The sequence below is a fragment of the Monodelphis domestica genome, chromosome 8, assembly GCF_027887165.1.
Source record: "Monodelphis domestica isolate mMonDom1 chromosome 8, mMonDom1.pri, whole genome shotgun sequence".
In the NCBI taxonomy this organism is placed as follows: Eukaryota; Metazoa; Chordata; class Mammalia; order Didelphimorphia; family Didelphidae; genus Monodelphis; species Monodelphis domestica.
Genome location: NC_077234.1, coordinates 95,029,919 through 95,052,485, shown reverse-complemented (window position 1 = coordinate 95,052,485; position 22,567 = coordinate 95,029,919). Strand labels below are relative to the sequence as shown.

Below are 22,567 nucleotides of genomic sequence, written 5' to 3'. Positions count from 1 at the left end.
CCCGTTCAAGCCCAAAGAGACAAGTACCAGTGTATAACCGTGGGGTAGGGAGCGCCCATGTGCTTACGTTTAAGGCCGCGCTAGGCTGTCCAGCTCCATGGGCCGACTGCCCAGGCTGCCTCCGGCCGCCCCCCGCCTCCCCCTCCTGCTCGAGCTCACTGAGCATGCCCAGCCCCTCGGGCCAGGCTCAGTGCAGGGTTCGGCTGGGGGGGGTAGCCCGGGGGCTCACGGCCCCTCGCTTGGCCTGACCAAGCGAGGCCAGCTTTGTCCACCTAATATAGCCCCGGGAGTGGGGAGGCATCCCCGAGCTTCCAAATACTATTACTCGGTTCCCAGCTAGATTCCCAAATCCCCCCTCTCCTCGCCACGGGGCTGAGCCCCTAAGGGGGAGAGGCAAGGGCCGGCTGGACACAAAGACCGGCTAGAGGCGAGGGCAGGCAGGTTTGAAGCCCTTGAGTCCATAGGGCACAGCCTGGGCATGCTAGGGGCAGCACCCCCCACCCCCAGGCTCACATCCCCCAGCTCCCCCCCCCCCCCTTTCACGCCCTCCATCATACCCGCAGCAGAGGAAAAGCCACTGGGCTGGAAACACCATTTGGTGATTAAATCGGGGTCTCTGAATCCCTGGGCTCTGTCCCTCCTCCCAACCAAAAGGAAGAGCTAGATGCCAGTTAGAGAATTTTCCAACAGACTATGGTGGGCCTTCACACAAGTTCCCTTATCAACTTAGAATATCTGCAAATGTGCATCTCCCAGAGAAACAATCTGATTTATAGTGAGGTGTAAAGTTAGTTTGGTAATAGCAAAGGATTATAAACTAATCTGAAATGCAATAAATTCAGGACAGATTTAACTTTACAATACTGCCCTCTACTGGCAGAACACTTTCAACAGAACTCACACCCACCGACAAAATGAGGCTAGCCTGTGTGCTGTCAAAAAAAGGGCCTCTTTAGGAACTGAACTTTAGGAACTGAACTGTTTTTTAAAAGACATGCCAGAAAACAAATTAGTACCATCCCGACATCTTCTGGGTCTACAGACTTATTTCAAAGATACCACCTTAGCTCAAGACATTTTTGTAATTCCTCTTTTGTTAATGCTTTTGAAGCCTGAGGAACACTTAAAATCAATTCAACATGTATGAAGGCCTACTAGGTGCTAGGGGCAAAAGGCTTTTAACGTCCTCACTGTGGGCGGATTTTCATCTTTTAAAGTGTGTATCTGAAAGCTGGTGAATAGAGTGGCTTAAAGAATTCTGGGTAATTAAAATCACTTGCAGCAAAAACAAAACCTAACAGCAATAAGTGACATAAGAGAGGGCTCAGAGTGATTATAGTATGGAAAATCAAAATTTTAAAGCTGTTCTTATTCATTAATCATCCCTTGTTCACGAGACAGCAAGTTCTTTTGAATAATGGCTGTATCTGGTTAGAAAGACATGCTCACACTGACTACATCTAGAAAGGGCCTTAGAGGTCATCTAGTACAACTTCCTCAAACGGAGACCTACCCCAGTTAAAACCAAGGCCACATTACCACCAAGCCGAACAGCTCAGATCTTAAATGACCCATTTCCAGTGATCTCTTAATGGTCAAATCTGATGACCTTGTCCCAGTCCTCATCCTTCTTGACCTCTCTGCAGCATCTGTCACTGACATTCTCTTTTCTCTGGGCTTTCTTGCCAGTGCCATGGCTCTTGTTTCTCTTCTTACCTATCTGAGCACTCCTTGGTCTCCTTTATATATATATATATATATATATATATTTGTTATATCATCATCCATATCCCCAAGCATTGTACTGACCCTCATCTTTCTGAATTCCTGCATGATTTCATTAGCTTCCATGGGTTTAATTATCCCCATACTAACAACAAAATATCCAGCCCTGGTCTTTCTCCTACCCTGGTCAAGAATCATCAATTTTCTCTTAGAGATTTAAAATGGAATGTTCCATGAACATCTCAAACTTAATTCTAAAACAGAATTATCTTCCCCCCAAAACTCATGCCTCTTTTAAACTTCCTGAAGGCTGCTGTCAACTCACCCAAGCTCACAAATCTTCCATCTCTTTTCTCCACTCATAGGGCCACTGTCCTAAGTCAGTCCTCCCACCTGCCACCTAAGTTATTACAATAGCTTCCTACTGGATCTGCCTGATTTGTCTCTCTCCCCATTCCAATCCACCCTCCACAAAGAGGGCAAAATCACTGTCACTCCTTCCCTAATCATTTCAGTGACTCCCAGTTACCTTTGTCAATTGCTCTGTATGGCACTAGGAAGCCTCCACAACCACAACCTGTGCTACCTTGTCTAGCCTTTAATATGTTAGTCCCTTTCACAAAGCCTAACTGCCTATGTCCTTCACTCCAGTCCCTCCTAACCCCCATCTCTAAACTGGTATTCTCTGTTCATTTCTACTCTTTAGAATCCCTAGCTCCTTTTCAGGCTCAACTCAAGCACCACCATTTTACTGTTACACTTTTGTCTTGTATCTCTAGTAGTCTGTCCTAAAACATTTTTAAATAAATGCTTGAAGTAATTAAGTCATTTTAAAAAAAAGCATTTGGGGTTTCAAGGCTACCATTTAATAAGATTTGATACCACCCTCAAGCTTTAAAATCCCAATGTCAACATACTTTGACACTAAAATAATCTACTTTTGTTTATTATGAAATTTTCTAATTATATTGATTTATTTTAATACAAATTAAATGTTTTCTTAAGTATATAACATTTTTTCAAAAACTAAAAATGACAATTTCTGTTTCTCTGCATATATTAGATTCATATTCAAATTCTGAGATATCATGGGACAAAGATTTATTTTTAATAGCAATAATTAAAAGTAAACTGTCTATTATTACATTTTCAAAACAAAGGTCCAATCATAGAAATAGTTGGATGTATTTATTTAATAAGGCTGAAAATTTTTTCAATCTCTATATGTATTTGTATTTTTAAAGAATGCTTAAAGAAAGTACTAATTGTACTTAGAATTGCTTAAATGAGAATCCTTACAATTCCTTTCTCCACATAGGGGAAATTTCCATTTCCTTAATTTTATTGGTGCTTTTTCTTAATCTTTTCCCTGTACAAAGCAAAATATTTACATCCTTTTCTTTGTTGGGGTTAAAACTTCTTAAATAACTCATGATTACTTAGGAAACAGAAATGTTAGACAATAGAAAATGCTCACAAATAACTGGAATCCAAAAAGACTTCAAAGTCCCTTGGCCCAATCCCCTAGGGTTTGGGAAAGTAATTTTCTTATGCAGCTAGACAGTTATCTTTGTTGCCATATAACAAATATGTTTTGGCCAAACAGACGGTTCTTGATTTTTCTTTTAAAGAAGTTGTCCACAAATGGAGACTTCACAGCAACACACTTCTAACCACAGTACTATTTTGCAGATTGATACTTTAAGTTGCAGATATAAATGTTGAAAAATATAATGTGAAAATGGGAATAAACTCTAGAGGTTCCTTCCAAATTAAAGGAAACAACTAAGTGAACTTTTTAAGGTGAAGAGCAATTTGCTTATAGGATCAGAATCAGATTCCTTAGGCCCCATCATTCACTCATCCACTTATATTTACTAAGTCATTTTGTTCCTTAGTTAAAAAACATCATGATGCTAAACAGTGGTTCACAGTTTAATACACTTTAATCTTATAATTTTTATCAGAAACAAAAATTGAATTCATAGAAATAGAAAATGGAAAAAAATAGAAAGCAAGGAAGGCAATTTCCCCTTATAAAATGCTACTTCCCCTACCCCCTTAGGATTTTTTTAAGAGTTGTATTTTTCTTTCACTATAAGAAACAAGCAAATTATTTCAAAGGAAGCTATTGTAAAAGTAGTAGTAGTATAATTTAAAATATTCCAGTCTAAAGAATCCAGCTCCCAGTTCATCTTCTACTCACCAAAAAAATGTGATTCACAAAAAAGGAGATTATGCCTTTAAAATTGAAGGAGGATTATATAGGGGTATCATTTATCACCTTAAAAAGCTTTTGTTTTTAAAGGAAAGTTAGTATTAGGTGGAAAAAGAGAAAAATGCACAGAAAAATACAAAGGTTTACAGAGTAGAAACAACAATGATTAGAAAATCAAGGAACCCAGGTTCTCATCTTGGTTTTGTAACTAATTAATTAACTGTGTGGCAATGAAGGGCTTATTTGAGGAGCTTGGATTAAGGGCTCTCTACGTATCTTTTCAGTTTTAAAATTCTAAGACTAAAGAATTCATTCAATTTTACATTCTGTAAGATTGTTTAAATTATGAACTCTTCCCAAAAGTTAATTGCTTTAGTGGAGTGAAATCAACTTGCATGATAAACTCTTAGTGACCTGGCATCCAATCAACAAGAAAGTTCAGAGAAAATCTTTCCCCATAGAACTGTGTGGCGATATCCCTGGCTCTGGGGCTGGAATGAATCTCAGGTCAGATGGTCCACTTTCCTCTCTTTCTGGGCAAGACCCATACACGTTTTAAAGGACTTGCTTACAATAAAATGGTCTAAGTGGTAGTCAGAGTTCCAACCTAGGCCTTCTGATTCCAAATTCAAAACCCTTTACACCATATTTAAAATTCTTGCAAAGTTTATTCAATTTATAAGTTTGTTAATTTTCAATGTCTGAATCTTAAGTTTAAGAATTTAAGTTTTAATTATTATATTTGTCTCCAAATAACTCTTTTTCAAAATTTATAATATTATAGCTGTAATGCTGTGTGAAAATCACCAAGTATGATCTAGTGCTTGCTTATTTATAGGAATGGCAAAGAACTTTAAAAAACTATTCATAAACTCAGCCAAAATTTTCATTTTCAATGGAACAAAGTATTTATTATTAAACAACAAGGCCCCAGGAATTGGACACTTGGTTTCAAGTCCTATCCCTGTCACTTATTAGAGAGCCAAAGTTACGCCACTGACTTTGAGACTCAGGCACTTCACTGTTCCCTGGCCATCGAAAAGCATTAGGCACCAGGGCCAAAAAGATGGACAAAAATATCACAGAATTTTGGAGGCTAATTCAATCTGGACCTGAAAAAGGACTACCTGTTTCTACAATGTACCTGATAAGTGGTCATGGAGATTTTTTATGAAGCCCAGGTGAGGGGGAATCCAGTCCTCTCTGAGGCTAGGGCAGCCCATCTCACTTTATAGATAACTGCCATTGTTAGAAAGCTTTTCCTTAATTCAAATTTAAATTTATCCCTTTGTAAAGTCTATTCATTATGTCCAGCTAAATGCTTGATGACAGTGTACTTCAGGTCCTCCCTAAATCTTCTCTCTAGGTTAAACATACCCAATTCTCTTAACCAGCCATCGTGAGGTCTGAATTTGAGTCCCTAAAGTATATCTTGATTGCTCTCCTCGAAATACTAAGTACTCTCTAGCTTATGAATATTCTTCCTATAACAAGGCAGGACTAGAGTATCATGTCCTTTTTTACTTGGATGCTTTGGCTCTTTTCCTGGAACTTGAGGCTTGGTTAGTGAAAGCTGCTATAATTCATGCTGAGCCTGCTGTCCTCTCTGCCCCCTAGACCTAATTCAGAGGAATCACTGCCTAGCTAGGCCTTTCCTGCCTTATACTTGTAAAGGTGACTTTTTAAAAACCCAAATGTGAAACTTTCTATTTATGATCACTGCAATCCTTCACATTATTAGATTCCAGTCTGTCAAGATCCATTTTGAGCTCTGACTGCTCTGCAGGATGTTAGTGATGCCTCCTGCTTTGGGTTTTACATACAGTCATCCCTGACCTGAATTACAGTTTAATGGGGAAAGCCAAGATAGCCAATGAGTAGCAGCAAAAGTGGAAACCTCTCTGAAAGTCCTTCCAGATCTTTAAAATGTGCCTAAAAATGTCAAGGAGTCAAAGGCCAACAGGACAGGGTGAGGGGGTTCTCCCGATGAACACAATGCAAAAGGTAGACAGAGTCCATTTTTATGGGATTAGGGAGAATGGGAAGCAAAACTACTCACAGAGTGCTGGCCAACCACCCTATCACCTACTGTTCCAGGTTCTGAGCATGAGCCAGCCTGCAGTGAGGTTGGAAAGTCCATAGCATTTGGTTGGCCCTTTCAAGACTGTGCTATGGGGAAGCCCTTAGCCCTAGGGCAAAAAAGACTAGGAAAATGAACAAACAACAAAAGAAAGACCTAATCTGAGAAAGTTCTATGGACACAAAGAGCAAAGCACAGATCCAATAATGGATGGTAAGTTCCAAGCAAAACTTAAAAAAAAAAATGAGAATTGGTCCCAAGTACTGAAAGAACTCAAAAAGGAATTAAAATATTAAATAAGGCAGGCTGAAGAAAAATGGGAAAACTAAATGAAAGAAATGCAAAAAGAAAATAATAGTTTAAAAAGCAAAATTGGTCAACTGGAAAAAGAGACGCAAAAATCCAATGAAGAAAAGAATTCCATGAAAAATAGAATGGACCAAATAGAAAGGGAGGATATCAAAAGATCATGGGAGAAATTCAGCCTTTAAAAATTAGAATTGGGCAAAGAGAAACTAATGACTTCCTGAGACATCAAGAAACAATAAAACAAAATCAAAAGAATGAAAAAATAGAAGAAAATATTAAATATCTCATTGAAAAAACAACTGATCTGGAAAACTGATCCAGGAGAGACAATTTAAGAATTATTGGACTATAGGAAAGTCATGATAAAAAAAAACACACCTAGATATCATATTACAAGAAACTATCAAAGAAAACTGACCTGCTGTTCTTGAAGAAGAGGGTAAAATAGACACTGAAAAAATTCACAGATCATCTCCTGCAATAAATCTCAAAATTACAGCTCCAAGGAATGTTATAGCCAAGTTCAAGAGCTCTCATGCCAAGGAGAAAATATTGCAAGCAGTCAGAAAGAAACAATTCAAATATCATGGAACTCCAGTCAAGATTACACAGGATCTGGCAGCTTCTATCACTGAAGGATCAGAATGCTTGGAATATGGTATTCCAGAAGGCAAGGGAACTGGATTTACAACTGAGAACCACCAATCCATTAAAACTGACATTCTTTCAGGGAAAAATATGGTCATTTAATAAAATAGAAGGTTTCTAAGCATTGCTAAAAAAAAAAAAACAGACAAATAGAAAAATCTGATTTCCAAATAAAAAATTCAAGAGAAGCATAAAAAGGTAAAGAGAAAAAAAATTTAAGAGTCTCAACAAGGTCAAGTTGTCTATATTCCTATATGGAAAGATGATATTTTATAACTCTTAAAATTTTTTTTTTATCATTATCATAGTAGTTAGAAAAAGTATACATAGAGGATATGATAGTAAGATGTTTAGGATGATCCGCAAAAAAAAAAAAAACCTAGAAGTGAAAAAAGAGGATTGCACTAAGAGAAATGGGAAGAGTGAAGTAAAAAGGGATAAATTATATCACATAAAGAGGCGTGGGAAGGAAAACTATTACAGTGGAGGGGAGGATGAGGGTGGTGATAGAACTGGTTGAGAGAGAGAACAACAGCCAGATTCATTGGAGTATAGAATCCTATCTTAGAAGGAAAATAAGAAAAGAGGTGGGGGGTAGGGGAGTAATATAAGAGAGAGGGAATGGGAGGAATGATTAAAAACAAAACACTGGTGTGGAAGGAGTAAAAGGAAAAAGGCCAGGAATAAAAGAGAAAAACAAGATGGAGAGGAATAGGAACACATAGATGATAATCATAACTGTGAATGTAAATGGGATGAACTCATCTATAAAATGGAAGTGGATAGCACAGTGGATTAAAAACCAGAATTCTATCATATGTTGTTTGCAAGAAACACATTTGAGGCAGGTTGACACACACAAAGGAAAGGTAAGGGGATGGAGCAGAATTTAATGGGCTTCACCTGAGACAAAAAAAAGCAGGAATAGGAATCAGGATTTCAGACAAAGCTAAAACAAAAGCCGATCTGATTAAAAGAGATAAGGAAGACAAACTGGAAGTAATATCATTACTTAACACATATGCACCAAATGGTATTTACAGCATCCAGATTTTAAAAGGAAAAACTAAAAGAGTTTACAGAGGAAAGACAGTAAAACTATACTGGGGAGGGGGAACCTCAACCTTCTTCTATTAGAACCAGATAAATCTAAGCAAAAATAAGAAGTCAAAGAAGTGAATGAATTTTTTTAAAAGTTGGATTTAAAAGATATCTGGAGAAAATTGGAAAAGGGATAAAAAGGAATACACCTTCTTTTCAGCAGCACATTGTCAATATATAAGAATTTACCATGAACTAGAGCATAAAAACTTCACAACCAAATGCAGAAAAGCATAAATAATTAATGTAACTTTTAAGATCATAATGCAATAAAAATTATAATCAATAAGGGGTCATGGAAAAGCAAATTAAAAATTAATTGAAAACTGAATTTACAGCTTCAAAAAGTCTGGTTCTTATGATAAAGGCCATAATAACAATTGTTCTTTATAAAGCTTTAAAAAGATACCCAAAGGATGACACTCTTCATGGAGTGGAAGAGGACCAATATTCCTGAAGGTTATGTTGACAAAGCAAAATAAGTTCTAGCAGATCTCATAGCAAATTAGAAGGGCTTTGAATATGGGTTTGATGTTCACAAGAGGAAGACTAGCTCAGATAAATCTGAATGGGTTCCCCACCAGTATGACTACAAATTCATAAGATGTTCGGTTCCAGCAGAGTTGTAGAGGGGTGTAGGCCTGCCATACTGGAGAGTGTATGTGTAATGAAATCACTGATTCTAAAAGATCAAAGATGCATTGACTCCTGGAGGGCAAGAATCACGTTCAGAGTACGGTGGTAACTACTTGTTAATAAGGCACAGAGATCACTTTTTGATTAGACACAGAGGGAATCACTCCGTCAGTGAAAGGCCATTTGTTTCTCCTCCCTTTTATCAGCATTCATTCATTTGACTTTTTATTTTGTAGCTCCTTATCTAGGATTTCAGTGACTTAGTCTACTTCACCAGAGCTGGGGGCCTTTCCAGGGCCACCTTGGCCATCTATCTTTCCTCAAGAGTCCAAGCCATACCGTGGGGTAAGCAGGACGACCAGCTCTCAGTAATGAAGAGTGCGGATAGGTAACTGAAGCCATCAATGTGACAAAAATCAACTGACCATCAAATATTTACTAGAGCCCACTCCATAAGAGATGGGGTATCGCGGAAACACCTTTCTTATACAGGATCTGTTAGGAAGAGATGGGAGGCGATGCAGGAATTGGAGAGAAGGGAACAGAGAGGGTGAAACAGATTCTCGGAACTGTGACTATTCCTAGAGAAAACTGTATAATATGTAAAGACCGTCTTTTCATTTCTAGTCATTCTCATTCCGGACATTCTTGCCTGTTTCTGTGATGGCCCCTCTCTAAATCACTGGCAAGAACTCAGGCCTCTTGCTTTCTTTCAGGAAAGGTAGAGATTTATTTGCACTACTGTGTAAGTAACTAGTAATAGAATACAGTCATTCCTTTCAAGGGTATGCACTCTGGGAGACACACTCATGCTTTTTTGGGAAGAGACACGAGAGGATGAGGGTCCCACTGGCTTCTGAGTCCTATCTCTGCCTTGATGATAGGACAAACCTCATCTGGCCATGCTATCTGACATGGGTGGTTTAAAAAAGTTCAATGCCTTATAGAATCGTTTATAGGAACGAGGGCGGGAAAGATCTAGTCCTACCCCCTCGTTTTATGGACAGGCAGAATCACTTGCTCAAGGTCACAGCTAACAAGAAGCAAGGGGTGAACCTGAACTCAGGCTTTCTGACTCCAAATTCAGCATCCTTTCTTCAAAGTCACTTACACTTGACAGCCCTGGGCTGGCTGCTATCTTGTGATAATGTTTCTTTTCCACATCTTCCAGAGGTCCACAGTTTTCCAGATACTTTATATGTTACGAGAAAGGAATCTAGGAGCTTCCCTTGTGCAGGAAACACAGCTCTTGCTAGAAAAAGACTGGCTGTTGTCCAGATTTCAGCCCATATATAAACACGTCCGTGGCACAGAAGGCCAGAATAGGCATTTCCTCCATGGAGGTGGTCTTTGAGGATCCTCCTGCGATTACAGGCTCATTGTTGTGGATCCTGGCTAGCTGCAGTGACTTAAATGACTCCACCCCAGCGGGTGCCCTGCCAGTGCCCTTGGAAAATTGTAGCTCTGTCCCCTCAAGACTGCCCCAGGTCCCTGGGTCAGCAGGACTGCCAGCTCCTCAGGCACTGCCCCTCAGCTGACTCTCAAAGGGAGAGGAGAGTACATTTGGTGAATTCAGCACGTTTCCCCTCCCAAGTATTAGCCCTTCTAAAGGTGCTGACCTTTCTATCAGGGGTGTTTCCAAGAGGGTTGAAACTCCATTTAATAAAGGAGTGCTTGAAGACCCCATTAAAAGTGGATAAAACATAGCAGCTGGCAAGGATTTTCTACAGACACTTCTAGTTGTAATTTTCCCCAACTTAAGAGACCCGTGGCTTTTCCCAGGGATTTTAAATACTATAAGAAAGAATCTGGAAAATTCTCTCTCCCACTGACTGGGCACGTCTCTTTGAGCAAAACAGACAGCGAGAGCTCATCCAGACCTCTGCCTGCTGATTTTCACCCACATCACCTCTGGGATCATCTCACTGCCTCCTTGAATCAAGGACCATCTCTCACAAAGGCCTGGGTGGTGACTGAGAAAGCTAGGACGCAAAATTCAATTTTTACCCTCCCTTTTGATTCCAGCTGGGCAACCTGCTATACTTTAGGGAGGGTGCGAGGTTCATTCTCCCTTTTCTGTTCCAGGACTTACACTGGCAAAGTCTGAGGTTTGGAAGATAGGAATATTTATTTACGTGAAAGAATATTTAAGTCCTCTCGGGGCTTACAAGATACAAGTTCTTGCCACTTAAAAAATTCAGGCCTTCCTGTGACTCACGTCTGTGCTCCATTACAGGCTTATAAATATGGCTCCACTCCACTGACCTCTTGTGGTGGATCAACTAATAGAATATTAACCGACAAGCTTCTATGTGAAAGGGAACGAGCTTATCGCTGAGGAATAAAAGAGTAACAGATACAGGAATGTCATACAGGAATTAGGTTTGGCAACCTAATAATATTCCTGAAAAGATAACCATTCAATATAGAAATAAGTATCCCATCAACTATTAGGTGCAGAAAAAGGTCAAATGGCTTTACTGAGGGAGAGATTTCATAAAGTTGACGGAATTTAGCTGGACTTGGAAGAGTGGGAAGGACACAAATAAATGGGGACAGGAAAGAAGACTTTGGTCCTTTGGCTTGGGTGGGAGGTTTGTGAAGAATGGGGAAGGCAGAGCCACAAAGACAGGGGTGGCACATGGAAGAGGAAGAGATGAATATCGAGGGGCAGGTCTATTTGTGGAGCTAATGTGAAGTCAGCAGAGAGTGAGGAGGAGATGGACCTTGGGAAGAAGAGGAAGATAAAACTGGAAGTGCTACCTAGGAAGGATTAGAAGGGGAAGAGCCTGCTGGTAGGGCTGGCAGTTAGGAGGCAGCAAAAGTAATGAGAAGATCAAGTCTTGGATATGAGTGATGTGGATGGAAAGGAAGAATCAATATCTGTGGGCAATGCTGCAGGACTCCAAGACGGAGGATTGGGAGATGAGGGAAAGGGAGGAGATAAAAATCATCATCTTTCAACAAGAATAACGGTTTTAAAAATAAGAGCCAACACTGAAAAAATTAAAGCTCAGATTTTAAGACTAAACATGACTTGGTGAGAACTGAATTATCAATATATCCTGTTGTAAACAAACCAGAAATAAAAATGCTATCTTTACAAAATATAAGTTCAGGGTGAGTTTTGGCTTTACAGAAGACATTTGTTTTATAAAAGGATTTATTACAGAGCTCCTTTAAATAATGAAAACCCCTGAAGAATGAATGATTTAAAATTTGCAATAACAAATTTTTTAAATGATTTAACATTTCTTAATTGGAAAGTTACTCAACACTTACTAATTGCCAATTGAGGTTTTTCAAACCAAGATGTCAATGTTGGAAATGTAACCAAAAAAGTATTTGTTTTACTTGCAATAGAAAGATAGAGTTGAAGAATCATTATGGTCTCTATTCATTAAGTATTCAGTGTTTTTGAAAGCTCCTAGATATCTTCTGAGGAAAAAAATAGGCCAATCTAGTTTGTCTGAAAAAGTTATCCATACTTGGGGAAAAATTTTGGAGGTCTCAGCAAATATAGAAATCTATGGCAGATGAAAAAAAGACCTCAATTTCAGATCAAACTAAGTGTGAACAAAAGAAATACAATTGTTGAGATCTACCTACCAGGTACTATGCCAAATTAATAAAAAGACAATTAACAAAGGAGAAAGCAAAGGTTTACCATTTCCTTCTCCAGCTCATTTTACAAATGAGGAAACTGAGGCAAACAGGGTTACAAGACTTGCCCAAGGTCAAAAGCTAGTAAGGATGGAGGCTGGATTTCAATTCAGGGAGAGGAGTCTTCACTGTGCCACCTGGCTGCCCTTCTGTAGTTCAGTAAATCCTCACTTCTTCCTCAGGCTGCCTCCCCTGTAACAGCTATTCTCTTCTCTCCTCCCCATCTTCACCTGTTGGTGAACCCCTTCAAATCTCCACAACCTTCTTCTCAGATCCCTTGCCCTGCTTGGACCACTCCCCCATCTGTTGCCTTCCATGACTTCGTCTGGCTTCCACTACAAACTCGCTCAGGCTGCCCATCATGCTCACCGGCATCTGTGGGCAGGAAGGATGCCTTCGGGCTGTCTCAGAAAAGGCGGTCAGTGCAGCCCCCGTGCTCCCCCTCCTTATCACAGCCCTGGCCCGACGGCACGGGCCTCCCTCTGGCTGGCTGCCGCCTGGTTCCCTCCCTTCTCTTCTCAGGCTCTTTCCCATCCCAGCTAAAATCCTTCTGTGTACGTGAACCCTTTCTCCACACCTCCCACTCCTAGAGTCTTCTCTGCGCTGACTCAGTGCCTCACATTCATCTTGTGCCTATTTTGTCCACACATTCTCTCTGCCATTAGATGGTGAGCTCCTCGAGGTCTGGGACCTTCTGCCTTTCTTCAAGTCCTCAGACATAGGCCAACCACCGCCACACACTAAGTGCCTGGTCCTTCAACGCTTATTGACTTACTCTCCTCTTGGTACAGTCCTTTCCCATCATGAAAAATCCTCCCAGGACTTGGCTAAATTTAATAGCTCCAAGAATCATACTTTTTAATTCATTAACTTTCACTAAAAGAGATGAAAAAACATGCTGCTAGCCAATACCAAATAACCCCAAACTGAGTCAATTTGGGCTTGCAGCAATGTCCTACGATTTAAAGGAAAAAGATGCCATTCTGGAGAAATTATTTAGAAAGTTATCCTATGGAATGGGTATTTAAATTAAGTCCTTTCGACCAGGGCCAGGGATGAGGCAGAATAAAAATTGGTTGAAGGTTAGAAATCCTGAAAGCTTTTGCTGTTATTACAAAATAGATACAATGTACCAAATGGTGAATGCATACTGTTGACCCTGAAATGAACTCCCAGAAAATGCACCACCATGAGATGCACAGAGTAGATCAGTATCCCTGGGGTTACCCCCTCTCTAGAAATACACAATACTGAACTGAACAGTCCCTGGCTGGGAAGCTAAGCCTAACCAGAAGAATACGAGAGGGACTGCTTAGAGATTTTCAAATAAATGAATCACAAAACGTGCCTCAGCAACAAGCAGTCGCGCCATCCATTTGGGGATTAGTTTGTCAATTTCCTAATGTGCTGATTATTTCCAGTAATCATTTCATTAGTCAATTGCGAATGGAAACTTCTTGTTCCTTATGAAAGCAAAGAATTTAAGAAAGCTGCTCACTTGCCTTTTGCCTATTCAATCCCATGAACTCACTAATCCTTTGGTGGGCAAAACATTTCTATTCAAGTCATTTGGGACATAGAAGGTGTTAAAGGAGAGAGCACTGAATTTGGAGCCAGAGGACCTGGATCTAAATCTCTTCTTGGTAAGTGTGAGTCCTGAGACAAATCCCTTAACTCTTACGGGCGTCATTGTCTTTTTGGAAAAGAAATGCAGCTACATGAAGTGATCTTTCAAATCAAGAGTCTACGAATCAAGGCTTTGGTCCATATTGGCAAGAGGGCATCCAAGACCCAGGCATCCCACAGTGGGAGAAAAGCAAGGCAAAAATGTGAACCTGGAGGTGGCCCTAGAAGCCACGTCGGGTCTAAACTCTTCATGTTTCAGAGGAAAAGAAGGCCCAGAGGCTCAGCAGCTTGCCCAAGGTCACAGAGACACGAACAGAGATGTGAGCCAACTGCAAGTCCTCCTACTCCAAATCTAGTTCTTTACCCATCGGGCTAAGTGAGGCAGGAGCCTAAAGATGTAAGAGCATACCTTTAGATCACGATTTGTTTGGTTGTTTTTTTTTCCTGTCTTGCAGACTCCTTTGGCAATCTAGCAAAGCCTATTGATCCCTTCTCAGACTATTTTTAAAGTTTAAAAGAAAATACACAGGGTTAACAGAAAACCAATTATGCTGAAATACAGCAAACAAACTATAACCTAAAACATGTTGTTTTTTTAAAAGTTAATAGACTAGATGGTGGGGTGGGGTAAACTATAGCCTGCTGCATCTATGAGGGTTTAAATAAAGAATTAGGTAGGTCCTCTGATGAGGGGTCAAATATGGAATGGATGTCCTGAAATGCATCCTTTACCTTTTAAAGTTTAGTTTCTACCTTTGATAATGAAGTTCTGGACAATGAAGGAGTTGATGAGGTATGTTCATTAATAACAGAGGTATTTATTACGCTTAAGAGGTTGGGGAAGAACCTCCAAATATATTTAGAGGAACTGAACGTGCTGCCATTAATATTAATAAGCAGAATTTAGAACATTACACTTATCAGGCCATTATTATTCTCATACTTTTCTTATTCAGTATATGGCTGCCATTTCCCCAAGTCAAATGCCTGCTGAGCATGGATGAACTTTGTATTTGTTACGATTTTGTTTCCAAGGCAATTATCTTTCCCACCCTCCTTATACTTTGACTAAGAACAGATAAATTCTCGATAGTAAATATTTCAGATCATCCATGCTACTGCTTTTCTTCCTTAGTGCCAAAATAAAAAAGTTCATTGTAAAAATTAAATCTATGTATTTGTTATGCAAAAAGGGATAACACTTCTTAATTTCAAAGGTATAGTGGCAGATTTGAGGTAGCACCTTACAGGGTCCTTTATTTACTCCTATTACATATTCATAATGATAAATACTATTCATATTTGATATTATTACATAATTTCCCATGGTAAGGAAATGACCTTGGATTTTTTAATGCTATTCATTCATTCATTCAACAAATATCTATGCCAGCCTAACTTAAGCTCTGACAGGTTAGAAAGGGGTATATGCAAAGTCATAAACTTCCATCCGAGGCTGAGTCTAGTGACGTCTGAAGAAGCTGCAGCTCATCACTAGAAGGCGATTTTTTGAGGCCACAGAAATATAAGGGTTGGTCCTACTAAGCTGTGTTGTTGCAGGTACCTGCATTAGTAAGCGTTTTTGAAGTATTTGGAACCATAAAACTCAGTTTAAAAGTTAAAAGGTAAAATAGCTTTAGTGCTGATTCTATTCATCAGGACACACAGGATTATACCATACCAGAAGCTTCTTGAAATATAAATTTCATAAGAAAAAACATGAATCAATTCAACTATCCTATAGTCATATAAAATGTACAACTGATTCAGGGCAAAGAGAGGATCAATAACTTATGTAAATACCTAAGAGAGAAAATCCAAATTCTCAGATGATGATCTACAAAGTGTGAGTAACAAAAAACAAGAAGCTAGAAGTCCTGATGCAAAGATGCAAATAACACCTCATCATTATTGTGGAGCTTGGAGGAATAGTATTACATAACTAAAATACGATGTTATAGTCAGTCAACAAACACTTATTCAATGGCTGTCCTAGGAGCAATGTGAAGCGCCGGGGAGATAAAGGCAACAATGAAACAGATCTTACTTAGTCTCGTGGATCTGACAATCTATACATAAAGGACAGAAGACACAAAAACAAGCTGAGGAGAGAGAGAGGACTCGTCACAGCGGAGGCAGGAGGAGTGTCAGGAAAGCTTCCATGTAGAAATGACCATGAAGCAAACAGGGATCCTGAAAGTGCACCTCATTCAAAACAGAATAAAGGAGGTGGTAAAAAAGTACTGCAAACCAAGAACACAGGTTCGCGCGAGGACATCCATGATCCAAAGAATGAGAAAGCGAGGGAAGGGGACTGAGCTAGGATCACCAGAGGGAGGAATGGAAGGAGGGTCATCAGGGGAGTATCTATGGGCCGGAGACCCCGGACAGAAGAGAAATATCACAAGTTTGCAGAAAAGGATTCCCACAGCTTAAAACTCTACAGTGGACCTAAAGCCCAAGAAATAGAAAGCGTGCAAGAACAAAATTCTGATGGCATAAAAGCAAACAACTCTAATAAAAAAAAAGGATTCAAGGGAAAGAATTCAGTCAACAGGCTGATACTTATGGATGTGCTCGGCATGCACAGGGATGGAGGTTTTAGAAAGTCCTCTAAAGAAAATGCAAGCATGGACAGGTAAGCAAGGGTGGGGGTGACTTAACCAAGGTTGGCAATCCATGAAAAGAAGGACCACAGGGGTTGTGAATGGCGCACCGTGATGAAATGATAAGAGGTGGAAGGGGGAATTAATCTTCATTTGGCTTCCATTCTCCTTCTTCCTATATGTATCATCTTTCGGCCAACGAGAGTATAAACATGATCTGTAGGGGGTTGAAATGCTCCAAAAGTGAGAAGATAGTAAAATGTTAGAAGGACGCCGATTCATTTGTGGTCATCCACCCCGGCAAACCCTAACTCGGGGTACTGGCAAGATCTGTCTATTGCCTCTCAGGAACCAATCAAAGTGCTTGTGGTCTTTTAGGATTACTTGTTGAAGACTAAGTGTGAACTCTCTAGGTTAGCACCTTACTAAGTGTTAAGTAGGGGCACTTCAAGTGCCTGATCGATTCACTTAAAAATAGACAAAGGGAATAAAAAATTCCCTTTCACAGCACCACAGTTGGGACTTGCATTCTTTTCAAATGCTTTCCCCGTGAAATTCTCTCTTGGTGATTACCAAGCACTTGGGAAGGTTAGCAATTAAAGTTTAGCTATATTAAAGGTTCCCTGCTTAGCCAACAAATAGAAGGGAAGGTATGGGTAAAACACTGGTCAGGGGGATTTTTCAACCTTACCTAATTACAAACTAATTGCACATCATTTGCTCAAAAATGTCATTAAATTGAAGGCTGGGATCAAGACAGATATTCCTGGGCTCCCAAGAAATTTTTGAAAGAATTACCCACAAAGGGACGACCTTTACATAACAGTGATATTTAAAAGACCTTCAGAGCCCACATGCACACGCTTTAACAGATGCATATTGACATTTAACATATCAATACTCTTATACCAGGCATGTGCCCAACTTGGCAAATGGCCCATACTTTAAAAATGTCAGAAGCCCAAAAGAAGAGAGCCTGAGTCAAAATGTTGACAGCGTGCTATGAATACATCATTTAATAAGGCCAAGGAAGGGGAAGGACCAAGGACAAAAGGATCTTCTTTAAAAGCCCATTTCTGTCATTTCATTGTCTTCCTCTCCTCAACAGCATAGAAAGAGAAAAAGTAATGAGTCCAGCATGTGTAGCCTTTCTGGGAGCTCTTATTTCAGTAAGAAAAGGGTAAAATCTTCCCAAACCTTCTTTTGATTATGCCTAACAGCCACCTCACAGGAGAGCTACACTCTGATCCAGTCACGCTTTTAGCGACAAATTCAGAATTACAGAAGCGTTTTTTAAAACCTTCAACAGGACTTAAGGTTTTTAACCATACATTTAAAGAGGTTTCATACGCTATTATCAAGGCAAGCGGAGGACAGAAGCTCATGCGCACATCCTCTGAGGAAATGTATTTTTTCTAAGTTATTTGTGCTATAAGAGATACGACTATGAAAAACGATTCTTGCCATTTGCAGAGATTTGAACGGAAGGTTCCCGGGGCATTTCTCGCACAACAATCCTATTCTGCCAGTAGGCTGCGTCCAGTGCCGATGTGGACAGGCCCCGTAGCGAGCCTCTTCACAGAAACGGGGACTCTGTGACAGGCTCATCCGCAAGGGGCGATGCTCTAATCCGGAACTCGCCACTTTCAGGGATTTCGGCACCTGACAATGGTTGTAGACTTCCCTCCCCTCGGACGATTACAGAACAGAAGAGGTAAGCAAATACTGAGATCGGCACAACAGAAATGGCGTGTCCCTGCCGCTCAGAGAAAGACAAACTGGCGAGATACAGCCATGAGAGAAAAAGGAACATTCCCCCCCCCCCCCCAATATCTTCCATGGAATGAAATAAGGCCTGAGACTGACGCCGACGCAGGCCTGGCGAGGGACTGTTCGAGAGCCACAGGGAAGAAGCTCCAGTGTACGACGCGCCCGCTGCTCATGCTCGTCACTCAGGAGCTCTCCCCTGCCCGCTCCTCCCATGGCTCCCCACGCCACCAGCACTGCCCGCACCACGCAAAGCCTTCCTCTCCTCCAGACTCCTCTCGTCTCACCCTTACCAGGCCGAGGCCAACTCTGAACAGCAGCAAAAGGCTCCCGTGTGGTGTTCACCAGGGCAGGTTCAGCTGTGCAGGCCGAGGCTCTCCCAGTGGCTGCACAGATGAATTAGGGGGCCAGAACAAGGAAGGATTTCCCAGGTCGGAGAGCTCACGGTTCGGGGCTTGGGGGGAGATCGGACTGTTCCTCGTGAGTTTATTGCTCCACGATACATAAAGCAGGACGGTGAGAGAACACTCTGGACGGCAGCATCAAGCTCTGAAAAGCTACGATGGGCTAAACCAGTAAGCGGTAGGGAGCCCTGGTCACGTAGCTCGGAGAAGGAAGACCAACCATTCAGCTTCCTGTCCAATGAGTTAACTGTGTGCCTCTCTTGGGCCGTACTGAGAGAGGGTTCAAGAGAAGACGCGTGAAGGCCCGACTCTGCTGATCCGACTCCAATGAGGAAACGGAGGCCCAGGTGGGTTACGAAGCCTCGTAGGAGGCCACAAAGGAAGGGCCAGAGCCAGGCTTTCAGCCCAGGGCTGCTTCAGCGAAGCACGCACCGCCTGCTGGGATATTCCGCTTGAGAAGGCCTGGCTTTGAAGGCGCTCTTCAGCTATGTGAAGAGCTCTTGTGGGGAAAAGGAATAGAGTTCCACTTCACCGCAGAGGGCCGGCCTATGGAGAAGAGAAGCATCAGACTCACTAGAATTCTGAGCAACTCAAGTCGTCCAGAAGCGGGGGGGGGAGGGGGGGGGCGACCCTGGAACTCCTCTCCTCCTCACGAAGGCCTCTAGGTGGAGGCTGGATGGCCCCGTGTTGTCGAGGGGCCTCTTGCGCCCCTGCAGTGGGCCTAGAGAGCCTCTGAGGAGCCTGACAACGGAGATCCTGCACCAGTCTAGCCTACAGTAGTTGGCGAGGCGTTGTTCCAGGGGATCATGTGCACGCAGGTCCCAGTGCCTGATGGGAGTGAAGCGAGGGCCGGCGGAAAGGGTTCCTCTGGAGAAGCTGTCCCCCCCCCTCCCCATCCCCTGCTCTGCTGACACTAAGAACGAGGTCCTCTTGCAGACTTGCTCCAATGATCTGTGATCCCTACAGAGGGCTCACTCTCTGGAGCAATGTGCCAGGTCCCCTCAAAGTTCCCCTTGAGAGTCCCATCACACTTTGCCATGGCGGGAGGAGCCCGCTCTGACCTCAGGCTCAGGACGGCCTATGCTTCGTCCAAGTCCATGGTTCTCCTACTCCTAGTGAGAAGGGACGCCGTTTAGCACTGCTGGGTTTGTACCCCAAAGAGACCATAAAGACTTGTACCAAAATATTCATGGCTGCGCTCTTTGTGGTGGCCCAAAACTGGAAAATGAGGGGATGCCCATCAATTGGGGAATGGCTGAACAAACTGTGGTATCTGTTGGTGATGGAATACTATTGTGCTCAAAGGAATAATAAAGTGGAGGAATTCCATGGAGACTGGAACAACCTCCAGGAAGTGATGCAGAGCGAGAGGAGCAGAACCAAGAGAACATTGTACACAGAGACTGACACACTGTGGCACAATCTAACAATGGACTTCTCTACTAGCAGCAATGCAATGATCCAGGACAATTCTGAGGGACTTGTGAGAAAGAATGCTATCCACATCCAGAGAAAGAACTGTGGGAGTAGAAACAGAGAAGAAAAACGACTGACTGATCACATGGGTTGATGGGGCTATGACTGGGAAAGTAGACTCTACACGATCACCCTAGTATAAATATCAATAATATGGAAATAGGTCTTGATCAATGACACATGTAAAACCCAGAGAAATTGCGCGTCGGCTTTGGGAGGGGGGTGAGGAAGGGCAGGGAAAGAATATGAATCTTGTAACCATGGAAAAATATTCTAAATTAATTAATTAAATACAATTTTTAAAAAAGACAGGACACTGTCCCGTCCCCGGAGTAGCACAACTCAGCTTTTGGGGAAAGACTTTGATTGTGTCAGAGATGGAGATGTGACAATAAAATAAAAAATCTACAAAATAATATTAATTCTACTTCAAAATATAACTGAATGAAAACAGATGAAAAAGTGCTTACCTATATTGAGGGGAGGAATGTATAAGAAGATGTATATCATAATTGTGGAGGAACGCAAACCAAGCAGTGGAGCAAATCATGAAAGAAAAAGAAATTGAAAATTAATCATTTCCCCCAGGGGACCTAAGCTTAATCGTCAGGACAGCGGACACTGGTAGAGCACTTTAAGGCTGGCTCCCACTTCACATAATCATTTGTACGTACAATCACCTAATAGATCCTGGAGGTCACAGTCTCTACAGAGCCCTGATTTGATCCTCCCATTTTAGGGATGAGAAAGCGGAAGCCCTCCAAGAGGCTTGCCCAAAGTCACAGGAGTAGAAAGCATGAGACAGCAAACTTAGGAGGTGTTGTTATCCCCATTTTACAGATGAGTTAACTGGAGCTGAGGAAGACTAAGAGACTTTCCCGGTGTTACCCAGCTTGCACCAGTCTGATCTGAACTTGCCTCCCCCCCATGCCCTTCCTCCTGCCTCTGGGTGGGCTGTCTCCCCTCCACCGACTGCCGCCATGGGGAAGCGGCTCTTCTTCTATCTGAAACGTTCCCTCTGGCCCGCCTCTCGGCTCCCACCCCTCTACTCTGCACGTTTGGGGTAGGCCTGGTCGGGCACGCTTTGCCCAGCACACGGGAGCGCTTGATAAATGTTTGCTCGCCCGAGATACAAACGGCAGCTTTCACACGAGTGAAACAAGACTGTAGGCACGATTTAAACATCAAATTCTTTTTTCCACAGAAAATCAAGGTCTATGGAGCCCGTTCCTAGGCCTCCAGCCATGCCGGCACTCCCAGTTTTCTTAGAAGAGAACCCCTGCTCTGACTGTCTCCCCATCAGCTGCGAGAGCTCCTGCAGACGAGGCACATCGCGCTCGGTTTACTTAAATGGAAATAGAATACTTTTCTTTTCAGGACCGGGATGACAGACAAAGAGGAAAGAGGACGGCCAGGACGGCCTTCTGGAGGCTCGTGGCGCCAGCGAGGCCCTGCTTTTTGTCCAATGGCAATAGCAAAACCCTGGTCAAGAGGCTCTCCGAGAAAGAGCGACACGCTTGTTAGTATGGAAGGACGCGAAGAGCAGCCTGCTGCCGGGAAAGGGCTCCGGCGGGAACGTGGGAAGGGCAGGGAGGATGGAGAATTCAGAGTCGGACCCGTGGCGCAGGCCACGGCAAACTCCCCAGCATCAGGCTGGGAACCCTAGCGCTGGCACCTCTCCTGGGCTGCCCAGGAACCCGAGGGGGTGGCCCAGGGGCCTTGGGGTGCCGGGAGCCTGGGGGTAGGACGGGACTCGCTGGGCGGAGAGAGATTTCCCAGGAAAAAGCCGCGGCGGTGGCAGCAAGCTGACCTTCTCTGGGCACCCCCCAATCTGAGGCTTCCTCGGGGATCTCTCTGTCCCACACGGCCACCTTCCCCCCAGTCCCTCGTTCTTCCAGACCACAGTCTAGACCCGCCCAGGAGATGCTCAGCTGTCCTTCTTTCACTGACTCCCTAATGAAGGGCCACCCGATGCTCTCCCTCCCTGTCCTGGGCTAGGGATCCTCTACCAGATTGTTTCTTGTTCCATGAGCACATGGGCTAAAAGCTTACTTGGGAGTGCGTCAGGCCATCCTCTCCCTTTCTCTGGGTCCCCTGCATCGAGCCCCTCAGGGAGTTGCTGTCCCTGCCATGGCCTCAACTAAGTCTAGCCTAGAGAATTTCCAGAGAGGCAAGAGAGAAAATAGTCCTAAGCACCGATGACGTACTGGGGGCCGCTGGGTGGTTCAGTGGATGGAGAGCCAGACTTAGAGATGGGAGGTCCTGGGTTCTAATCTGGCCTCAGACACTTCCCAGCTGTGTGACCCTG

The 22,567-nt window shown here is 42.5% G+C and overlaps 1 protein-coding gene across 5 annotated transcripts in view; it reads right to left on the bottom strand.

Annotated features, from left to right (window-relative positions):
- Positions 1-22,567, bottom strand: part of TSC22D1 (TSC22 domain family member 1) — a 149,992-nt gene that overhangs the window by 3,481 nt on the left and 123,944 nt on the right. Inside the window, exon 1 of one of the 5 annotated variants that reach the window (XM_007501567.3) lies at positions 68-139. The exons of the other annotated variants lie outside the window; for them this stretch is intronic. The gene's annotated coding sequence lies outside the window, so the exon portion shown is untranslated. Of the gene's footprint in view, positions 1-67; positions 140-22,567 lie in introns of those variants that run through there. 5 annotated transcript variants of the gene reach the window in all.